The sequence below is a fragment of the Delphinus delphis genome, chromosome 5 (genome assembly GCF_949987515.2).
Source record: "Delphinus delphis chromosome 5, mDelDel1.2, whole genome shotgun sequence".
NCBI lineage: Eukaryota > Metazoa > Chordata > Mammalia > Artiodactyla > Delphinidae > Delphinus > Delphinus delphis.
Window position 1 is genome coordinate 16363485 of NC_082687.1, and position 17436 is coordinate 16380920.

The following is a 17436-nucleotide window of genomic DNA, read 5'->3' on the forward strand; positions in this document are numbered from 1 at the left end:
TATAAAGTGGTCCCTGGAGAGGGTTGAGGCTATTTATCAACAGATATAGACACAGTTCAACAACAGGTAAAGCCATCCCAATGTGTGTTGACTAAATATCAGTTCTATCCATACTAACACTGGAATCTCCATATTCTCCCATCCCTCAGGCATGGACTAGTATTCTGCTGCAATATGGGAACCTCAAGGGTATCTATCTGTCTTCAGGTAGGTGAACAAAAGGTACTCAATAGGTATTTACTGAATGAGTGACTGGATGAATGAATGTACCAATAGAAAGTATTTTTTCCTGTCTTATATTGTCAAAAAGTTTGGACCACTTACTAGCACTGATTATTTAAATAGATCTTACGCTTGAGGTGTGCCGAAAACTCTCTTAACACCAGTGAAATAGAGGACTACTGAAATGAGCAGAGGCTTTGAAGTCAGATACATCATAATTCAAATCCCAGTTTTGTTCCTACCATCTTTTGTGATCACAAACAAATCATTTCTGCTCTCTGAGACTATGATACAATAACACTCATTTTCTCATTATTAAAGATAAAAATGTTTTCTTTACAAATGCTTTAGGAAAGTAAGGAAACATATATAAAATGTATGTACCTAGTGCCTGGAAAAAATTAATAATAAGTAGTACCTGTTATTATTGTATATTGGTATTGTTATCAACACACTGCATTAGACTATCAGCCTTCCCTTGACTGGGAAGAAAAGTCTTAATATTAAGGTCAATCTCCCATGGCTTCAATTAGCTAAATTCTGGTTTCTTTTCCATCCTACATACCCAGGTTATAAGTTTGCTGCACACTTAAAACCTAGGCCTCTTTGTCTAACAATAATTCAGAACACAGTCCTTGACATCTTTTTTCACTAAAATCTATATGTAATTAACGAATTCTCCACTAATCATCAGAAAACACTTTGAGGAGAGAATAGAAACACAGGAAAAATACACTTTCTGATGTATACCCTAACAATCTGCCAAGCATCCTGATTCTTACGACTACTGAGTATTAACACTTATTATCTTAATTATGTGTAACACTTCTCTAGAAGTCAGATGATTATTTCACTCTGTGGACTTGTGAACCCAGAACCCAAGTTAAAAGCTTCAGGTAAAGGTTATTTGGTTCCCATAATCGTATTAACACACTGGGAAAAACAGGTATTCTAACCCTCTGCTTTGTAGAGCATTTCTCTATCTCTAGATCTTGAACTGGTTTTAATTTGAAATGGTCTTAACTATCACAGGCTACTTAATGTAAAATGTATGTAAAAAGGACAAATTATCAAAGTTGGAAGATTAGTCTCTAGCCAGTAGGAGCTGAAATTAGCAGAGGGGGTCACAGCACTTTGCCTGCAGACGGATGGGCCACCAATGTGGGGTGAAAAACCTTAATGCGACTTTTCAATACATAATTTGGAGCAGACATTCAGATCTTTATTATGAGATAGTAACTTAACCAAGATAGCCATTTGAAATAAAAATGGTTTTAACATCCCAGGTCAGTTGTATTTCAGTGTCATTTGTTCCTACTAGACAACCATGGCTTATAAAATAAACCATGTGTGGTGTATGTATGTAGAAGACACAAGAAAAGCACAAGATGCTCCCTCCCATTATTTCTTCCTAATAATAAAAGTAATGTCACAGAACCCTTAAAACCATCCCAAATTTTTAAATCCTGCATATGTCAATAACTTTCTTGTATACATGTGATTCCTGTTGGGTAAGTATAGTTTCCCAATACAGAGCAGAACTTATTGTTTATATCTCCTTATTTATAAAAGATTCCTAAATCTAAAAATATGGAGAGAACTCATCAATGAAAGAGAATGCATTTTCATAAACGCTCAGCATCAGAGTATTAACAGGTTAAATCACTAGTATGAAAATCAATCTAAGGTACAAAATAGGTCCAAACAGTATCATGAGGAAAATCTTTCATAAAATATGTTGCTATAATTTATGCCTTTAGGCTAACTGGGACATTTAAAATTAAAATCATCACGGTAGAATCTGAACTGAATATACATTCCTAAATGATGTAGATAAACATTTGAAAAAGAAAATTTAAATATCGGAATGATAATACACTTTGGTCAGATAAACTTATATTTTAGACTTTGTTGTAAGTTCTTTATTTTCTAACTAGCAAAATAAGCACCTTATTCTCTCTTTTATTATTTTATAGGTAATGCTTGAAAGCAAAGAAGATAGGTGATAGAACACTGAAAGATGATTGATAATTAGAGGAAAACTGATGAAGTCTGTATGAACTAGAAAAAAGTAGTGTGAATCTGAAAAGTAAATAAAGAAGAAATGAAAAATGGGTTCACATTATTTAAAAGTATTTTCCACATTTTTTTAAAAACATTGAATATTACATAATGTGAAATACATTTGACATTTCTTTACTGACTCTTAGTAAATCCACAAGAAATTACTTTTGCCATATGAAAGGACTCACACTTTATGATTATAGTTATGCTAAAAATATCTCAAGGGAAATTTTTGGAAATGCTTATTAATATGAATTGCATTGCCTGACATATAATAAAAACAAGTATACAATCTTGAACAGATAAATGGATACTCTGATGGTAATATTACTATCACAAATTTGCACAAGTTCAAATGAGTTTTTATCTAAAGGCCTTGAGATATCATTCATGATAAAAGTTTTATGGGGTTTATAACAAATATTTCCATTTACACATTGTAATGAAGAAAGTGAAGCATATAAGGGACTGTTAAATTGCTAGCATGTCTACTGTGCCCTACAAACACACTGATTTATCTGTCTTTTACTTATACAATTACAATTAAATGGCAGAAAAAAAAAAACACCAAGAAGTAGAGTTTTCTTATCATTCCATTTTATAACTATTCTCTAACTTGTAAGGAGAAAAATCAAAATTTGATGAAACTATAAACAGAACCAAGCACATATTTTTCTGTATAGAGGGAACCTTTGGCATCAACCTTCTTTGTCTCTGACCCAGGATTAAAAAAATAAAGACAAAAGTACTGTAAATTAATAGTCCATGTTCTTATAGGGAAAAAAATGCTACCATTTCACAGTTATCCATAAGTTAAATATATTAGAATGCATGATATTTTGTTAGATGAAACATATGCTTTTAAATCTTTTAAATTTATGTATTTTATCCAAAAATTATAATTTCCCTACCTCATTCTCAGCTCTGTACAGTGGAGAAATAATCAGAAATAAAGTTAAACCTATGCCATAAAGGATATGCAGGAAGAGATAATGCATATATGTATAAAACAATAACATATAACAGTAGAAATTATTCTATCATTAAAACTTTAATGAATGATCTAGACAATAAATGAAGTTTCGTAAGAGCATGCAAACCTTAAAAGCCAAGAAAATTATTAAAGATGAGATAAACTAAGTAGACTATTCAACAATTCATTTTACTGATGTTACTAAGGTTCTCTTTAAACCAAGATGTACTAAAATGATCATCATTTGCCATGATTTATTGGTGCTGAGAGGACTTTTTGTCCAAATGTAATGTTTTGTCCCTGGACTTTTTGTCCAATGATGCTTCACATGCCTTTAGTAGACGACCAAAACTTTTTCACAGTAGAGTTAAATTTAAATATGTAAAACAAAGGTGGTGACCTTGATAATATGGTAACTTAAATTCACAATGTGGTATATATATGTTTAGTACCAGATTCACTCCTCAATGCCCATTTTGGCTCAGGTATTAGGGAATCACATAGCAGCACAGAATGGGGAAAGGAAGGAAAGTGATTTGTTGGTCTAATTTTGTTATTTAACAACATGGCCAAAGGTAAGTTTTGATTTCAGATAACAATGTCTCAATGAACAGTATTGGGGAAAATATTTACACAATGTCTCAATGAACAGTATTGGGAAAAATATTTACCGATATGAAAAAAAAAAAAGGAATGTTGAATCTCCACCTTTCTCATCTTCCACCAAAATTTCAAATGGAAAGTAAAAAAGAAGAAAAAAAACCCTGAGTACTAACAAAACATTGAGAGTTTTTTCGCTTTGTTTCTTTGTTTTTCAACATTTTACAGTGTTAAACAATTGGATACATGTCACCTAACAGAAATGCAAAATTTCTCTCTGAGAAAATACCATAAAAAACACAAACTAGAAAAATATATCTGTGAACTATGTAACTGACAAATGTTTCTGTTATTGATAATTTAACAGCTTGTAGCAGTTAAGAAGTAGAACAACTCTTGTTGTGTGAAATGTCCCCAAGCTGATCCTAAAAATTCACATGTGAATAATTTATGTGGGAGGTGCTAGAAGCAAAGTCAGGAGAGGGGGAAAGCAAGACAAGAGAAGCAAAGACACCTAATAAAGGGAGCATTATTACAGCAGCTACCACTGTGGGCGACAATAGCTTAATCCTACAGGGAAACTTGAGGAAATGGTGTAGAACACAGGCCTCAAGACACATAAACACAGGGGTGAGGGAGGGGGTATTTACCACCACCTTCTGCTGGCCTTTGGTGCAAAGCTGCCCTAAAGAGTGTTAATTCTCTAGCACTGTGGTCTGCTCTGTTAGAGAACTCTCTTAAAGAAAATAGATGCAGTTACTGGCAGCTGGAAGTTGGCTGGCACTCACTGGAATGGTTAATCTCAAGAGAAATGGCAGAGTTTCTATAGTCTCTGATATAAGGAGCAAATGATAATAATTCTACTGGTAAAATGAACTGGTAGCTTAAATTAAAAATACACAAATGTTCCACAGTCATGAAAAATAAACTTCATTAATAACCATGTGATGCAAAATTCAAATATTCAAATTTTGCATATGAAAATTGTTTATGTAAGTCAATTCATTATGCCATATATCTAAAACTTATACAGTGCTCTATGTCAATCATATCTTAATAAAACTAGAGAAGTATAATAAAATAATATTTTTTAAAATTTGATTTTTTTATAATGTGAGAAAAATATTCTCTCATACATTGGTAGGAATATACTGATAAAAGGTTTATGGAAAATAAGAAGCCCAAATGTTTACAGTGTTTGATATACATTGACCCAACAGTTTTACTTTCAGACCATCCTATTTACAATTGCAACTCCATTTGTGACACTTCGATCACCCTTCCACACTTTCTTTTTCTCCATAGTATATATCACCATTTATTTATTAAATATCATTATTTATTTCTATAGTTTGTTACCTTCACTAAACTATACGCCACATGAGGTTAAGGATTTTTGTCTGCCTTATTCCTTGGCACCTAGACTTGAGAAGACTAGCTCACACATAATAGATAGTCAAGAAAATTTGTTGAATGGATGATTTTTCCATGAATCCATCATTAGACAATAGAAAAACTGATCACAAATATATTTAAATAAAGTTTATCTTGATGTTGTTTATAACAGTAAAAATCAGAAAAAACATAATGACCAAAAAAATGTGCTGTTTGCATAATATACACATATATTACACACATTAAAAATGATAATCTGCATATATGCTTTTGACATGGAAAACTGGGTATGATATATCATTAAGTCAACAATGCAGTTTACCAAACGGCACATCCAGTATGACTCAGTTTTGGATAAATATATATTTTTAGTATAAATCTAAATCTAGGACAGTATAAAGAGAAATATTAACTCTGGTTAATTCACTACTCACAGGTAATTTTTAATTTTTTCTACTCTAAATTTTATATAGTATGTGCCTTATAACCATAATGAATTATAAGTCTATTTTTATTGTGAAAACATGTTGAATCTAATATAGAAAGTCTAGAGTGGCTAAAAGGCTACATCTTTAATTTTTACAATGTAGGGAATTGACCAAACATCAAACAGATAAACACTTGAAAACAACCAAAATATTTGTATTTATTATGATACTAACTTGTAAATTGTTTATGTAACCTAGACTTTACATTAGAGTTGCATTACTGATGGCATGAGGACTAAACTAGTTTTACTAAACGAGCTCATTAATGGTATATATTTATGTGTATTTTGGAGGAAAAATACCACTAAAATTAAACTTGTTCTTTTACCATTTCTGGGATCTGATAGTACTATTAAACCAAAGCATAACTTTTCACTTCGGTTAGTTCTTACTCAGACCAATATCAATTTCTTAGATTAATGCTGGAGGCAATAAAATCCTAGGAGAAGAAGACATTTCCATTTTTTTGTTTATCATGATCAAAAATGTATAAAACTCACTATAACTATACTTTAATAATGCCTAGAGCACCAAATAATAGACTTTAGGTATTCACTTGAAACAACTGGCAGAATTATTTGTTTTATTTCTTACTTCAGTTTTAACAGCATATCCATCACTGATGTTGCTACAATTTCGCATACTAGTTTTCATAAGAGCAGAAATTATGCTATTCTTCATGTCAATATAGTCTCATAATCCCTTGTCATATTTTAATAGAATAAGCCAAAAGAAATACACTTTAAGATCAAGTAGTTGATGCAAAGCTAGAATAATTTAGGGTGCACATTTTTCTCTAGTTATTAAGTAACATTTGTCATTATTTCATATTTTTAAGATGACTCATTTAGAGGCAATCGCAAGAGCTATTTAGATGTATATCTTAAAATATAAGATCAGTTGTATGTCGGTGGTAGTTGCAGTAACCACATACTACAATCCTCAGACTGCTCACAGAACCAGGAAGACGGGCCTCTGCCTGATGCCCTGTGCTTAGAGACCCTGCACATAACAAACTCACAGAGATAAATGTGTTAAAGGATGCATGAAGGCCCTGGTCAATGGGATGCAGTGCTCAGTACTGGCACAGCATAACCCATAACATTATAAATCCACTGCTATGACTAACACTGTTTACACCATGGGAACATTTCACATTTTTTCCCTATGTCCTCAAAAATAAAAGGTGACTCCATCTAGACGCCATGAAGGTTTCTGGTATGTGTTCCTGTCAACACTGGACACAGACATATTTCAAAGAAAGGAGATGATTTGAGTAGTGGAAGTACTTAAGTAAGAGAGGAGACAAAGTAACTGTCAGATCCTTCCTCTCAGGACAAATGCAATAGCCTTTTAATTTTCAGTTTTATTGACGTATAATTGACAAATGCAATTTTTATATTTAGGATATAAAAGTGATGTTCTGATATATATATACATTGTGAAATGAACACAACAAACTAATTAGCATATCCATTATCTCACATGGTTAACACTTTCTCTGTGTGTGTGTGTGTGTGTGTGTATGTATGTGTGTGTGGTCAGAATGCTTAGGATTTACCCTCCTAGCAAATTTCAAGTATAAAATACAGTATTGTTACTAACAGCCACCAAGCTGCACATTAGACCTACAGAATATATTCATCTTGCATAACTGATACTGTGTACACTTTACCAAGATTTCCCCATTTCCCCTACCTCCCAACCCATGACAGCTATTATTCTATTCCCTTCTTCTCTGAGTTTGACTATTTTAGATTCTACCCATAAGTGAGATCATGCAGTATTTGTTTTTTTGTGCCAGGCTTATTTCACTTGGTATAATGTCCCTCAGGTTGATCCACGTTGTCACAAATGGCAGAATTTTTTTCTTCTTTAAGGCTGAATAATATTCCATTGTGTGTGTGTATCACATTTTCTTTATCCATTCATCTTTTTATGACCGTTTAGGTTGTTTCCATATCTTAGCTATTGTGAATATTGCTGCAGTGAACATGGGGGTCCATTATCTTTGAGATACTGACTTCATTTTTTTGGATATATACACCCAGAAGTTGGATTGCTGGATATTGTATTTCTATTTTTAATTTTTTGAGGAATTTACATACTGTTTTCCACAATGGCTGTACCAATTTATATTCCCATAAACAGTGTACAAGGGCTCCCTTTTCTCCACATCTTCACCAGCATTTGTTTTCTCTTGTCTTTTAAATAAGAGCCATTCTAACAGTTGTGAGGTGATAGCTCATTGTGGTTTTGATTTGCGTTTCCTAATGATTAGTGACATTGAGCACCTTTTCATGTACCTGTTGCCCATTTGTATGTCTTCTTTTGAGAATTATCTATTCAGGTCTTTGTTCATTTTTTATTCAGGTTTTTTCATTTTTTGCTATTGAGTTGTAGGAATTGTTTACATATTTTGGATACTAACCTCTCATCATATACATGGTTTGCAAATATTTTTTTCCCATTCCGTAGGTTGTCTGTTCACTCTGTTAATTGTCCCTTTGTTGTGCAGAAGCTTTTAGTTTGATGTAGCTCCACTTGTTTGTTTTTATTTTTGTTGCCTATGCTTTTGGTGTCATATCCAAAAACTTATTGCCAAGACCAATATTAAGAAGCATTTCCTCTATATTTTCTTCTATTAGTTTTATGTTTACATCTTTAATCCATTTTTAGTTGATTTTTGTATATGGTGAGAGATAAGAGTCCAACTTCATTCTTCAGCATGTGGCTGTCCAGTTTTCCCAACACTGTTTACTAGAGAGACTATCATTTCCTCATTGTCAAAGACACCATAAGAAACTAAAACTACTGGCCAATATTCCTGATGAACACAGATGCAAAAATAGTCAACAAAATACAAGTAAACTGAATTCAACAGCACATTAAAAGGATTATAGACAATGACCAGGTGGGATTATTTACCCCTGGGATGCAAGGATGATTCAATATACCACATTAACAGAATGAAAGATAAAAACCACATGATCATCTCAATAATGTAGAAAAAGACTTTGATAATTCAACATCCACTTACGATAAAAACTCTCAACAATGTAGGTATACAAGAAACTTCCTCAAAACAATAAAGGCCACATAAGAAAATTCCACAGTTAATATCATACTCAGTGAGGAAAAACTGAAAGCTTTTCATGAAGATTTGCTACAAGGCAAGGACACTCACTCTCAGCACTCTTTTCAACATAGTACTGGAAGTCCTAACGAGAGCATTTAGCCAAGAAAGAGAAATAAAAGCATCCAAATCAGAAAGAAAGAAGAATTATCTCTGTTTGCAGATGACATGATATAGAAAAGCCTAAAGAAATAACAAAAAGCTGTTAGAACTAATGAAAGAACTCAGTAAAGTTGCAGGATACAAATCAACATACAAAAATCAGTGGCATTTCTATATGCTAACAACAAACTATCTGGAAAGGAAACTGAGAAAACAATCCCAATCACAATAATGAATACAAACACTTAGGAATAAACTTAACCAAAGAGGTGAAATACTTATACACTGAAAAGTACAAAACATGGATGAAGGAAATTAAGAAAAACAGATAAATGGAAAGACATCCTATGTTCATGGGTTAGAAGAATTAATTGTTAAAATATTCAGCTTCACCACATTTTTGATGTGAACTTCAGCTAATCCAGTTTACAGTCACTTATTTTCATGGTATTCCATGAAAGCTGAATTGTACCTAAAATTTGTCAACTAGGTCACTTGTAAGGGTATTGTTATTTAAAGGAACAAATTCAAAAGCAAACTAACTAAAACAAAAACCCAACTATGAACATGCCTATGAACATCTATTACTTTTCGGTTTGTATTTGCATAGCAGAGCAAGGAGGCACCATGTAAACTGCTCCATATTGTGGGAGAAATGTGGTCAAAACTGCTTCTTCAAAAGATGTGACTTGCACAAAATGAGATTCTACAGCAAGAACATACATGATCTGTTTATTTTTTTTTCTTTCCAAGATGGATAGTTTCATGATGATGGATTATTCTAAAAACGTCCAGATTGTATCACATTTTATGGATAAGGTTTCCAATCATTAGGATGTCAGTATTTTGAAATAATAACAGAAGATATCTCTATAATGTGCTCTGATGGTTGGGTCAACACTAAATATGTTATATGCCTGCAATATTTAATTTTGGAATTTTGTTTTTAAGGTACAATAAATTTCACCCATTGTCTTCAAGTATATGACTCATTAATAACTTAACAACACTATCTCCAAATATATTAAGTTGAATTGAAAACTACTGAGAGAAGCAAGATCAAGCAGAATCAACCATGCTTGTGCCAATATACAGAAAATATTATGTCATATGTTAGTGAAAAACAGCATGGTCCGGTAAACTGCAGGGAAATGAGGCACAGGAGGAAGGACAAGTACCAGGGAATAGACCCCCTGAACCTCCTTCATGGCAGAGTAAGTTGTAGAGTAATTGTACCAGCTGTTTTACTGGAAGAAAGTCTAGCCTTTTCATAGAATATGAAATAGTAAAGGGCATCTCAGCAGTACTTGTATTTCCTGGATGAGGAGGAAGATGCTACTGGGGACAGAGTACCAGGCTTAACTAAGAAAATACGAACATTAATGGGACACTTTGTATTGCAAGGATTACTTGACCAGTAGACTATGTAGAGAATTGCTTTTTCTAAGAAATTAAATTTTCTTTAAAAAAATCACTAGACCAGTTATTATTGCATACACATAAATATGTATATAAATATGTACTTACTAGATTTAAACTTTAAAATAGCAGAGACTGTTGTAGCCAGTGGATGTATTAAGGAAATATACACAAACATTCTCAAATAAATACATATGCTTCAGAAACAACATTTAAATAATATGAATCCTAGAGTTTTCTGTCCCTAATATCCACACACTCTCCCTCTACTCATTTGACTAGACGTTCTATGTACCTTGGGGGAGGAGTAATCCAGCAGAAAAACCCAGCAGAAAAATTCTGTCTTCATTTGAAGACAGAATTATAGTTTAATCCAAGGGTCTTCTTATTTCATTTACAAAAGTTGACTTTAGATCTCTACAGAACTGGAGAGAGATCTACTTCATAAAAAGAAGTAAACTTAGCTTTTTAGGATGTCTCTTACATGGCCCTCTGTTCTTATATACTCTCAGATTTCATGTCGGCTCATGAAGCTTGTTGGAAAGCCTCAGAATGCATTACCTTTTTACTTTTGAGGTAGCTAGTTCAGCTAAAGCTTTATTTACACAATAAGGAGAGAAAAAGAAAAGTGTTTTGGCCCACTGCAAATATCCTATAAGTATCAAAGCCAGTTCAGTGATATAATAATGATTATTTTTGGCTTCTGAGCAGTTTACCTACAGTACTGGACATGACCCCCTTCATATTACATGATAAATAGTAAACAGGGAGGAAATGTTGCCCAGGCTTAACTGACCTAGTGGACACACATTTAAAAGAATTGGAAGAGTAAAGCTATGGCACACTAGTGCATGTTCTGTTAACTTGAGATAGAACACATCTATAATATCCCAACAACAATTCATTGTAATATAGTTTCTTTCAACATTTGACCAGTAATTTGGACATGATCCTCCTAAGGGAACAGAGCATTTATAGATGAGGCTTCATATTATATTGATGGATCTGTTAAATTAGAGTTTTCCTAGTAGCTATTGAGCAATTAACCTACTAAAATTCCACCTCCTCACCCCCCTTGACAAGGGCTTTTATGTACTTCATCACATACAATCACCAGAACTAGAATACTGCCTGTAACAATCCTATTGGAACTAAAGAGGAATGTGACACAGGGTATTAGGGACTTCTTAAACACCTCCCAGCATGGATGAAAAAGGGTGTCCTTTATTCATATTCTTTCATGAAATACATCTACTAAAAAATGGCAACATTCCCAGATCAGGGCATATCACTATAATTGTTCAATCCACAGACAGGACAAGTTAAGATCTGCTTAAAAGATTTATTGAGCACTTTCTGGGTCTCAGGCATGGTGCCAAGTATTTTATATCCATTTTCTCACGTGATCCCCAGAAAAACTTTATAAGGGGTTTACTGCCATCATCCCAACTTTATAGGTGAGGAAATGGAGGTTCAAAAAGGTTAAATAAATTGCCCTAAATCACGAAGTTAGTAAATGGAAGAAGCCAGGATGATAATTTTTTGAATTACAACTATTTCATAGATTAACCAATGTACTTATTAAATTCATTAGCTATATTCCGACAAGTGAGATTTGTTTGGACTAGGGATTCATGTTCCAGGTAAAAACCACAAAGCACACCTGGCCAAGCTACTTAAAATAACAAAATGCACATTTGAATGGAAAGATTATTTTCTGAAACTGATTTCATGAATTTTTTCTATGAAGCCAAAAATGACTTAAATCCCAATCTACTGTTAAAATGACAAAAAAATCCTAGATGTAATCTATTCATAACTAGCATAAATACAGCAATAATTCCTTGGCTAACTGTCATTCTTGACATTTAGGAAAACAATTAATAATAATATAGGGAGTTTACTGTAGTGAAAGCAAAACAAAACAAACAAATGTAGGCTTTAGGCTAGATATACCTGGCTTTGCTGCTTATGAGCAGCAAATTTGGGCAAGTTATTTAATCCTTCTGAGCCAGTTTCCTCATCAGTAAAATGAGGATCCCAGTTCCTGAGTGGCATGGCTGTTGTTAGGATTAGTGGTACTAAGGCCATTGTGACATGGTGTGTCTTCCACAATCTTTATCCATCATATCATTCTCTAGAGTGAATTATATCGAAATAATACCTTCTACTGTCTGAGGCTGAGATTTTGTATGCCAGGAAAAGAAAAAGCCAGAATTTTAATAAATTTGGGAACACTGAATTAGAAGACACAGGGTATCTGCTATCAAATGTTCTTTAAAATAAAGATGAAAGGAGTAAAGTCTAAGTTCTCTGTACTTCTTGCAATTTTAATACCTAAAAGAGGAATGCTATTCACAATATGTACTTTTAGTGAAAAGAAGTTATATTAACGGGGAACAAAAGACCATGAATAAGAAAGGAAAAAAAGAAAGCTCTCAATTCTAGGCTACGCTGCAGACATTACTTTTCCCAATCCGCCACTACTTTTTCTAGGTCTGATATACCAAGAAAGAGTTGTGGAAGCAGTGGCCCAGAGTACTGAACTAAGAAAGCTTGAATTCAAGGAGGTTTCGGCTCTGAGTAGCTCTGTAACCCTAGACAAGTCATGGATTCTGAGATGATTCCTCTGTAAACTGAATGTTTGGACTAGTTGCACTCATCTCTACCAGCTATGAGATCCAATAACTATATACTTCTAATTTTAGTAACTGTCAGCAAACAGATTTCAGCAGGAGATAAGTGAAAGGTGGCTATTAAAACATTTGAAGGAGGTGCTTCCCTGGTGGTGCAGTGGTTGAGAGTCCGCCTGCCGATGCAGGGGACATGGGTTTGTGCCCCGGTCTGGGAAGATCCCACATGCCGCGGAGCGGCTGGGCCCGTGAGCCATGGCCGCTGAGCCTGCGTGTCCGGAGCCTGTGCTCCGCAACGGGGGAGGCCACAACAGTGAGAGGCCCGCGTACCGCAAAAAACAAAAAAACAAAACAAAAAAAAACATTTGAAGGAGATTCCAAAATATGCCCCATAAATAAGTACATTATTTGACACAGAAAAATCAAATTTGTACATAACAATTTTTAGGTAGTTTCAAAATAAAATACAATAAACTGTACTAGATTAAAAATATAAGACAAAATATGTATTGTTGGAGCACCTATGCAAGTATAAGGTGTGGTAAACCAATGAAATCGGAATTTGAATTTATGTTATAGCTTGTGGAATCAGCTTTGTCAGTTTATGTTCATATGCTTAATGTATTTTGGTATAGGAAAACTGGTTTCATTAATTTATTTCAAAAATCCTACAAATATTTGCTGAGTACCTAAATATGCTGGGCCCTGTGCTAGCTACAAGAATGATACCAGTGATGAAATATTTCACATTTTAATGGGGACAGATGCTAATCACATAAACTATGATAAGTACTGCAAAGGAAGAATTAAAACTGCAATGTGAAAAATTAACATAGAGTATGATATAGACTGTGGATTTAGGAAGACTTTTTTGAGGAAAGGACTTCATATTTAGGTTGACAACTATGAATGAGAAGTTGCAAAAAATAAAAGTAGAGGGAATCTGAAAAGGCTACATACTACTGTAGGATTCCAACTATCTGACATTCTGGAAAAGGCAAAATTCTAGAGACAGTGAAAAGATCAGTGTTGGACAGGAGTTAGGAGAGGGAAGGATGAATAGGCAGAGCACAGAGGATTTTTAGGACAGTGAAAGTACTCTGTATAATACTATAATGATGGGTATATGTGATTATAAATTTGTCCAAACCCATATAGGTGTACAACACCAAGAGTAAACTCTATTATAGATTATGGACTCTGGGTGATAGTGATGTCAATGTAAGCACATCATTTACAAAAAATGTACCACCCTGCTGGGCAGATATTGATAATAGGGGAGGCTGTGCATGTGTTGGGGCAAGAACTCTATGGAAAATACCTAAACTTTCTGCTCAAATGTTGCTGTGACCCTACGAGCGCTGCAAAAAATAAAGTCTATTAAAAAGTATAGAGAAGAAGATTCAAGATGTGCAGGACTTGAAGCAGGAAATTTTTAAGGATTTGAAGTAGAAGGTATGGGTTTCTTGTCATTCTAAGACAGTCTTATCCATCTAAGATATTTCTCAAGATAAGTATGAGCTGTGAATGAATCTTAAACTAAAAATACATAAATAAAACCAAACTCTAAGGCCTTAAGTGCTCATGTAAAAGAATTATACTAAAATGCTCTCTAAACAACCATACAAATTTATTCCATAGTACCCATTAGCTAATAGTTTTAAATTATACGTTTTATATACACACACGTGCACGCATATATATATATATATATATATATATATATATATATAAAACAAGTAGTGTCTCTAAAACTTCCTATAACTTTAGCTCAAAAATTAGACACAATGTAAATTAACATCTGTTCCAGTTTCTAATACTACATAACAAATTAACCCAAAACTTAGTGACTTAAAGACATTTAATAATAATAAGCCCTGGGTTCTATGGATCTAAAGCACAGGCAGGAGGTGATTTGTCCCTATTGTATCTCAAGTAGGAAAATTTGAAACTGGGGCTCATTTGTCAGCTGGGGGCTGGAATCAGCCAAAGCCTACTTCACTCACATATGTGGTGCCTGGGAGGAAATAACTCAAAGACTAGGACTGCTGACTGGAGTTCCTATATGTGACCCCTCCACGTGGCTTTGCTTCCTCCCAAAATGTTGACTTCAAGGTAGTCAGACTTCTTATATGGAATCTTTGGACTCCAAACACAAATATTCCAGAGAATAAAGTAAAAGCTACATCACCTTTGAGGACTTGACCTCTGAACTCATGCACTGTTGTTTCTGCTATATTCTGTTGGCCATAAACAATTTGGAAGCCCACTTAAATTTGAAAGAGTATATAGATGCCACCTACAAACTGAAGGAAGTGTGAAAGAATGTGTAGAATTCTTCATTTCTATAACATCTAAAGCACTACTATAATCATGAAAATAGTAGCCTCTACTTCCAGATGTGCTGGTTAAGTCTACTCCTTCTCAGGAAATTATTATTTCTCCTGAAGCATTCTCAACCCCATTTTTCTGTCATCTTTGTATATTCTCTATCTTGATTGGCCATAGTGCCTCTTGTAATTTCTACTACATTCTCACCTAGGGACCTAAATTGATTACTTCGATCACTATCCCATCATGTTAGAAATTACTTCTCAGCATTCCATTAATACATATTAATGTAATGATATTTAATTAATACCTTAGTTATAATTAATAAATAATATTTAAATAACGCTTTAATAATTCTATTAAATTCCTAAGTTTCCCAGCTGACCTTCTAATTTCCCCCATCTATATTCTAATGGACCTGATAAGACTTGCATGCTAAGACTGAACTCTCAGCTCTCCTTTCCTTCTCTCATGTTCCCATTCATTCTCAGAGCACCAACTACCTCTTCCATGTCACAAGTCTCTCTACTTCTCATAAAATGCTTCATAGCAGTTAATGCTTATATATATATATATATATATATATATATATATATATGTATGTATGTAATAAGAAAAGAGAATAAATCTTTTCCCCATCAAAATACTTGTATTTTAGCAGTATCCTAAATTTGCCCAGCAAAGCACTGCACTAATTCAAAATACCTCTTATATGTGGGAAAATATAAAACATCATTCCCAGTTTCATAAAGTTGAAAACTTAAAATTCTGGAAGAAAAGTACGATTTCTCTTCTAGTATTCTGTTAATTACTGTAATAGGACAAATGAAGCTGTGAGCTTGAGCCAAGAAGTCTATACCACTGTTTCTCAAATTTTCTGTGGTTGAAGAGCCATGTTTTAAAATTTACAGTTCATGCTGCATACCAGAATTCTTACATAATAACAGTAAAGTGAATTAACAGAAAAATAATCATGCCCTTGGATTTCAAAGTAATGTCAAATTGCTATTAAAGTTTCTAAATAATTGCTCTCAATTTCGTCCCCATCTAGTCATGGACTTGTAATAAAGAGTTCACCTACCAGTGTGGATCCTCACATCACGCTTTGAAGAGCAGTGTTCTCCACAGTCCTGCTCTAAGGACTTCTCTAACTGTTGAGCATTCCTTAGCAAGTAGGTCTTAACACTTGGTTTCCAGATTTCCACACCCTAGTTTTATTAGAAAATAACCATTTTAAAAATGATGGATTTGCAGTCAATTAAGCCAACTGTGCTCTTTTCCCCATGGGGGCCCAGTGCGCAATGGCTGCAAACAGCAGCCTCCTCGGTAGTGTATGCAGCCTGTTGCCTGTATGGGTTGCCCTAAGGGACCTTGGAGACTGCCCTTTCCAGTGGACATTAAAGACTGGCATGCTGTCCCCAGTCTAGGCTCCAGACAAGTATGTGCAGTGACTTTAGAAAGCCCCAGAGCAAAGTGGCCAGGGTCCACATTGGTCAAGTCATAATGTCCATCTGCACCAAGCTGCAGAACAAGGAGCATGTGATTGAGGCCCTCTGCAGGGCCAAGTTCAAGTTCCCTGGTCACCAGAAGATCCACATCTCCAAGAAGTGGGGATTTACTAAGTTTAATGCCCATAGATTTGAAAACATGGTGGCAGGAAAGTGGCTCATCCCAGATAGCTGTGGGATCAAACACATCCCTAGTCATGGCCCCTGGAAACATGGCGGGCCCTGCACTCGCGAGAGCCTTGGCGCTGTCCCCTCCTTACTCATGCCCACCGATAAATCCTACTCTCTTGTCAAAAAAAAAAAAAAAATGAAGGAAATAATTCACCAAGATTAAAGAAATAGCTATCCCACATTCCAAGTTTTAAATATAAACTGAGAAGTCAATATATCAGAGGAGAAAGTAAATTAAATAATGAAGAATAATAGAAAAAAACAGATTTTAAATTATCACAACATTGAAAGTGAATGAAAATCGACTTATAGGACAAGGAATAATAAGAACAAACTGACAAAATAATAATATTGAACATGATAGATTTTCTTCATTTTAATTTTACAAAATATC

The 17436-nt window shown here is 34.1% G+C and overlaps 1 non-coding gene across 1 annotated transcript; it reads left to right on the top strand.

Annotated features, from left to right (window-relative positions):
• Window positions 1-16611: 16611 nt before the first annotated feature.
• Window positions 16612-16746, top strand: LOC132426413 (small nucleolar RNA SNORA70). Its single transcript, XR_009519701.1, has one exon. It is a non-coding gene; the product is annotated as a small nucleolar RNA SNORA70 (small nucleolar RNA).
• The last annotated feature ends 690 nt before the right edge of the window (window positions 16747-17436 follow it).